The 6986-nt window shown below is 37.6% G+C and overlaps 1 non-coding gene across 1 annotated transcript; it reads right to left on the bottom strand.

The window, feature by feature from the left end:
• Positions 1-1376: 1376 nt before the first annotated feature.
• Positions 1377-1483, bottom strand: LOC122098229. The gene has a single exon (XR_006145692.1). It is a non-coding gene; the product is annotated as a U6 spliceosomal RNA (small nuclear RNA).
• Positions 1484-6986: the final 5503 nt, after the last annotated feature.

A 6986-nucleotide genomic window follows, 5' to 3' on the forward strand; every position in this document is an offset into this window, starting at 1 on the left:
CTGAATATTTGCTCAGGAGACTGAGATCTGTGGATAACACTTGGGAGCCAATCAGGGTCAAAAAAAAAAAAACTTCATGAAATTATTTTTCAAAATGTTTAATGAACTAGCAAAGAGCCAGGAATTGAGATGCAGCTCATATAGTAGCTCACCAATCTAGACAGGAAAGGACTAGCAAGACCTTGAAGCCCTGATTTTATACTCTGAGCACGCCAATATACATGCATGGCGTGTGTTCACATGCACGTGTGTGTTTGCTTGTGCGCTGTCGCACTCACTCACACACACACACACACACACATACACACAAATTTATTCAAATTACCTTCATATCAGTGTTCTGCATTCATTTCTTTGTTAACGATATTATGTGGGTAAAATAGAGGAAATAAACTCTTCCATCTCAGAACAATTTTATGTTTTTTATTGTAATAATACTGTGCAGAGTGGTCACATTTACATGAACAAGGAAACTAGTATGTTTCCTAACAAGCATTGTTACCTCCTCCTTTATATTTCCCCTACCATCCCTTCCCTCCCACCTCCACAAGTACATTCCCCTCCCCCTTCCTTCCTCCGCCAAAATTGTAAAGTTCATTTTTCAACATAGTGTCTTGTGCATCTTATTGTTACAATGGGTTAACCTGTATCCCTATTTGAGCATTTTTTTCCCTTCCCCTCCCCAAATTAGAGGAGCATACATACAATATGTAAGTGCACCAACTTCAAATACAGAGAAAACAGGGGTTATAGCGTGGGGATAAACACAAATAAACAAAATAAATGACATCGCACATTATAAGTACGTTAGAAACAATAGCAAGAAACAAAAAAAACCACTTGTGTCCCTATCTTGAGGTTCAATTTCTTTAACATCATCTTATCTGGTTATATGCACATATCTTTTGAACTTTTCGGCTTATCCCAGACATACATTCGTCATTGACAATAAGGGAAATCATCGGACCTATGTTTCTTTGGACTTGGCTTAATTTACTCAATATTTTTTTTCTGTTTCCTAACAAATTGGGAGATATCATTCTTTCTGATGGAGACATCGAATTCCATTTTGTATATATACCACATTTTCTTGATCCATTCATCTAATGGGGGCATCTGGGTTGGTTCCATATCTTAGCTATCATAAATAATGTTGCAATAACCATAGTTGTGTTGGTAGTTTTAGTATGGTCTTGTTCATGATCATTTGGGTAAATCCCCAAAAGTGGGATTACTGTGTCATAGGGGAGTTTTATGTGGAGAGTCTTCTGAGGAACCTCCATACTGCTTTCCAAAGTAGTTGAACAAGTTTATACTCCACCAAGAATGCAGTATGGTTCCTTTGTGGCCACATACCTTTCAGCATCTGTTGTTGTAAAAATATGGAAGGTTCCAAGAATTTGCATGCCATCCTTGTACAGGGTGCATGCTATTCTTCTCTGTATCAATACAATGTTAGTGTATATGATGCTAATTTGAGCACAGAACATTTTTTATATATAAAGCATAATTTTATTTATTTCATTAAACTAGACAATTCAACAAAAAGCAAGTTCAAAAGAACAGTTGTGAAATTTTAGAATCATGTATTTCTTACATAAGCACACATTTAAGAATAAAATCAAGATAGACATGTCAAAAACAAAATAATTCCAGATATTTGTAGTTCAAGAGATGTGTAGGAGGAAGAATTCAATTATTCTATACAAGGCACCTGTCAAAATGAACATTGAAGCAAATGTTAAGTTTTGTTAAACGTTTTAAAGTTTTAAATATGCTTAATTTTGGGATTTTGCTTATATATGCCAAAAATAGGACTGTTTGCCAGGTATAAAACTTTTCTGTAAAGTATTTAAGATTTATGGTAGCAGACATTAAGTACTAAGTATGTACATTTCAGAGTTTATGGAAACTTTATTAATGAGAAGTTGCAAAGTCTTTGTGTAAAGAAGAAGATTTAAGAGTTAAGATTTTAACTACACAGTTTCTGTTAAAACTTTTGGGATTCCTTACTTTATTTGTTAGCAAGGAATAAATGATGATATAAGCCATAATGTACACATGTATGTTACTATTCACACACATACATATACACATGTATACATGCACACATGGAGAAAGACATATAATTACAGCCAACACAAGTTTTACCAGTTGTCGAATATACATTAAACGGAATACTTGGAACAATATATGTTGAAGATGTATTTGTCCCTAAGAGTTCATTTACCACTCCTTTTATTTCAAAACAGGAATTTTTAGAGAGATTTGACTTACAAAATGCAGTACAAGTGATAGCAAGTCATTTGGAAATCTCAGTAAGTATAAGTCATATGGTATCTCCCTGCTCCTCAGGGAATGCTTACTCTTGTAGACACTCTCAACAACCAAAGTAGAAGGAGAATACCCTGGTAAAGAGTAAAGTTATAAGGGTTTAAATGGCATCATTACTTAAGCTCTTTTTCCAACATCCAGCATGAATTCCTAGGCAGATGAGTGAGTCCTCAGAAAACTGGACTCTACATATAATTTTAACTAACCCATGTGTAAATTGCTATGTGAGAAATGCTGACTGAGGTCTTGCTGATTTCCTGGCCAAGAAAATAAGAAAGAAAAAGAAAGTATTTTTAATGTTTTAAAGTTTGAGAATAATTTGTAACCTGTCAATAAATGTGTAGAACACAATTATACCAACTGACAAAAAATTGATGGCATTTCATTTATGTGCTCTTGGACTTGGACGGTGATTTTAGATGTGTCTACACAAGTAGAATCAGCATAAATCAAGCCAGCATTTCTTCATTTAAGATATAATGATACTGGTTGACCTATGTAACAGTGAAATATACAAGACACTCTACTAGAGGATGGGTGAAAGTGGGAGGTGGAGAGGTGTGAAGGGAAGGGATGGTAGGGGAAAAACAAAGTAGGGGGTAACAATGCTGAATAAGAAATATACTCATTTCCTTACTTATGTAACTGTAACCCCTCTGTACAGTATTTATAATAAAATATATGTTAAAAAGATACAAGGAAAACTTCTGTGCTTATGTGAAATTGTATTTGTCACTCAATATGAGTAAGGTATTGGTTTTAGAACCACAGGCTTATTACTTTGGATACTCAAAAACTCTACATGAACACAATATATTATTTACATTAGAATCTGCCCACAACTAGTGCAGTATAATTGCTATGAGAATTTTTTACTACATTCTATGTTTGTAATGAAAACTAAAAGTGTATGCACTATAAACAGATACAAATTTTTTCAGATAAATTTTGTATGCAGTTTGTGGATGGAATATGGAGAGCAATTTTGAAAAGCACAAATTTCATCAAAAAGACCAGTCTGCAAATTGTAACAAGGATCTAATACAGCATCATTGAATAGTATGGAACTCCAAGGAGAACTACTTGAATTGAGACAATATCAGAAAATGTAACAATCTTAGGACTTTTTAGAAATGCAGCTGCTAGATTTCTCATGTAGAGCTTTCATAACTGTTTGTGGAGCACAAATGAGAACCTTACTGAAGTGTAGATGGTTTTCCCTCAACTTTCTGTCATGATCAGTCACTATCAATGAATATATACCTAATCTTGAATAATCCTCTAATAAAATGTTGATGGAAGGGCCGGAAGGTTGACTCAGTGGTAGAGTGCTTGCTTTGCATGCATGAAGCCCTGGGCTCGATTCCTCGGGACCACATAAGCAGAAAAGAGCCAGAAGTTGCTCAAGTGGTACAGCACTAGCCTTGAGCTAAAATGGTGAGGGACAGTGCCAGGGCCAGAGTTCAGCCTGCATGACCGACAAAAAAAAAAAGTGACCAGGGACTAATACCTTGGTAGTCAAAATGTTGATGGAGTGTTTATATGCAGAAAATCTCGGAAGGCAAACTTATTCCAATTAGGACAGTCTATTCTTTGATTCAGCCGAGAGAAAACTCGGTAAACATCCATTTACAACCTTCTGAATAATTCTGATTCTGCCCACATAACTTATCTATCCATACCTGTGCCTGAGTGAAAGGATTTGAAAAGAATTTGTCATTTAAAATTTAAATTTAGGGTTCCTGGAAGATAGCGGAGGAGAAGCTGGAAGCTAAACAAGCTCTCACATAGAAAGCAGTTTTAGTGCTCCAGTGAAGAGTCCTAAGCCAGAGAATCACACCAAGTGTGCCACCCAGTACAGAGAGTTAGGCCAGAGAGGGAAAATCCAGGCAAGGAGACAAATCTGAGCACTTGCCAGCAGCCGTGGTTGCGACTGTGGTGGGGGCGGTGGTGGCTGTAGCCGCCATACCTGCAACACAGAGAGTCTAGGACAAAGGCACCAGACACAGCAGGCGAGAGTATTCTACTCAACATCAGCAAGAATTAACAAGGAGCAGACATCTTCATCCTTCAGATCGCAGGCCAGAGATGATCCAGGAACCAGACTCCTGTGTGAGTAGAAGCCTGAATTCCTCACTCCTTCTCAGGGAGCAGAGACGGGAAGGCAACCCCTCCCTGCCCACTACCAGAGATCTCCCCCTTTGATACTGGCAAAGGCCTGGCTGTGCAGCTAGCTCCAACTCAGTCCTTGAATGAAAACAAAAAGTCATTTAGCAGGTCACAGGAATCTAACCTGAACTGCCAGGCTCAGTTCCACCCAGGGAAAATTCACCGAGCCCGGGCCTGCACCAGCCCCAGGAGTGGCTTTCTTCACTGGGTAAACAGAGCCAGAGGCTGCCGCTCCCTACAACAGCCTAGACAATCAATTGAAATTCAGTAACAGTAAACCCTGAGAATGGCTTCTGGCTGGGCTCTGTGACTGCCTCAGAAGCTAGCCCCTCAGAGCAAAGCTACTGTTTGCTGAAAGGCCTCAACACTTCCCAGAACCTAGCCCCATCACAGCATCTCCAAATTAGAAGAAACAGCCATCACCCTCTTTTGGGATACTCAAAGCAGATATCCCTCACATTGAACTAGCCTGGGAGGAGGATGACAACATCCTGGGTAAAGCAAAGCATTTTTCTGCCTACTCAAACAAACTGACTTAAGAAAACAACCAAGTTACAGGAAAATAAAACACAACAAGCAGATCAGAGACTCCAAAAAGAGACTGGTTATGGACACAAGGGAGATACAGGATCTTCCCATCTCACCCCCAAAAAGCAAAGTACTCTTTTGGTACCCTTTATTAATTTTTTTAATTGTGAAAAAACTGTACAGAGGGGTTACAATTACATGGGCATGATATTGAGTACATTTCTTATCAAGCATTGTAGCCTCCTCCTTTGTTTCCCCTTCCCATCCCTTCCAAGCCTTCGCCTGCTCCCCCATCAAATCTTCCCCCCACCCCCCCACCCCCCCAAGAAAGCTGTAAAGTTCGTTTTCGACATGAGTACTTGTACTTCTCATTGTTGCAAAGGGTCCAACTGTATCCCTATTTAAACGAATTGTTTTCCCCTTCCCCTCCACAAATTACATCAAAATCAAATACAGTGAAAGCAGGCGTTATACTGTGGGGGAGGTTCATACAAAGCAACAAAGAAATAATCTTATGAATGCGTTTCAAACAAATCCATGAAAGAAAAAAAAACATTTAAATACGTATCTTAGGGTTTATTTTCCTAACTTCACTTATCTGAACTTTCTGCTTGACTCATACATATACTAACTATTGCAAATAAGGGAAACCATGGGGCCTATGTTTCTTTGGGCTTGGCTTACTTCACTTAATATAATTTTTTCCAAGTCTTTCCATTTCCTAACAAATGGGGCAATGTCATTCTTTCTGATGGAGGCACAGAATTCCATTGTGTATGTATACCACATTTTCTTGATCCATTCATCTACTGAGGGGCATCTTAGTTGGTTCCAGATCTTATCTATAGTAAATAATGCTGCAATAAACAAAGTTGTTCTGGTAACTTTAGAGTGGTCTTGTTCGTGAACATTTGGTTAAATCCCCAAAAGTGAGATTGCTGGGTCATAGGGGAGCTCTATGTGGAGTCTTTTGTGGAACCTCCATACTACTTTCCAATGTGGTTGAACAAGTTTGCACTCCCACCAACAATGAAGTAAGGTTCCCTTCTGTGTACATCCCCTCCAGCATCTGTTGTTGTTAGAGTTCTTGATTTTTCCATTCTAACTGGGGTGAGGTGATATCTTAATGTTGTTTTGATTTGCATTTCTTTTATGGCTAGGGAGGTTGAGCATTTCTTCATGTGTCTATTGGCCATCCTTCTTTCTTCTTCAGAGAAGTTTCTCTTTAAGTCTTTCGCCCACTTATTTATTGGGCAGTTGTTTCTTTGAGGATTTGTTGTTGGGGAATTTAATTTTTTGAGTTCCAAGTATATTTTAGATATGAGACCCTTGGCCGTTTTATGGCTAGTGAAGAACTTCTCCCAATCCGTGGGGTTTCTAGTGATCTTGTTAGCTATGTCCTTTGCCAGGCAGAAGCTCTGCAATTGCATGCAATCAAGTTTGTCCAACCTTTTAAAAATTTTTTTGTGTTTCTGGGTCTCTATTAAGAAAATTTTTAATTTTTAATATTTAACTTTAAAAAATTGTTTTCTATTAACTTTTTTCTTCCTCTTCTAATGTTTTTATGTGTGTGCTTATTTTTCATTTTTGTTTAGCTCTACTGACCTTTTGACCCTTTTTTCCTTTCTTTTTCATTCTTTTCACTTTTTCTTCTTCGTTCTTCATTGCATGATTTAATCGCTGTTCTGCTCATTCTCAGATATACCTGTAGTCGATTATTAGACCTTATCCCCCATTGCATACATACTTAATCCAGAAATTTATTACTGAATTCAAAACCTCTTAGACTTAAATTCCTTAATAGCCGTAGTACCTCTATATACCTATATAAAATTTTAAGAATTCTTATTTTTTAACTTTTCACTTCTCCTTTCTATCCCTCCCCTTCTGTCATCCTATTCCTGTCCTTCTCTGAATATTACGTTTTTAATTTACATCATTTTTAAGTTTTTCAC

The sequence above is a fragment of the Dipodomys spectabilis genome, unplaced genomic scaffold (genome assembly GCF_019054845.1).
Source record: "Dipodomys spectabilis isolate Male_0828 unplaced genomic scaffold, ASM1905484v1 ptg000464l, whole genome shotgun sequence".
Lineage (NCBI taxonomy): Eukaryota > Metazoa > Chordata > Mammalia > Rodentia > Heteromyidae > Dipodomys > Dipodomys spectabilis.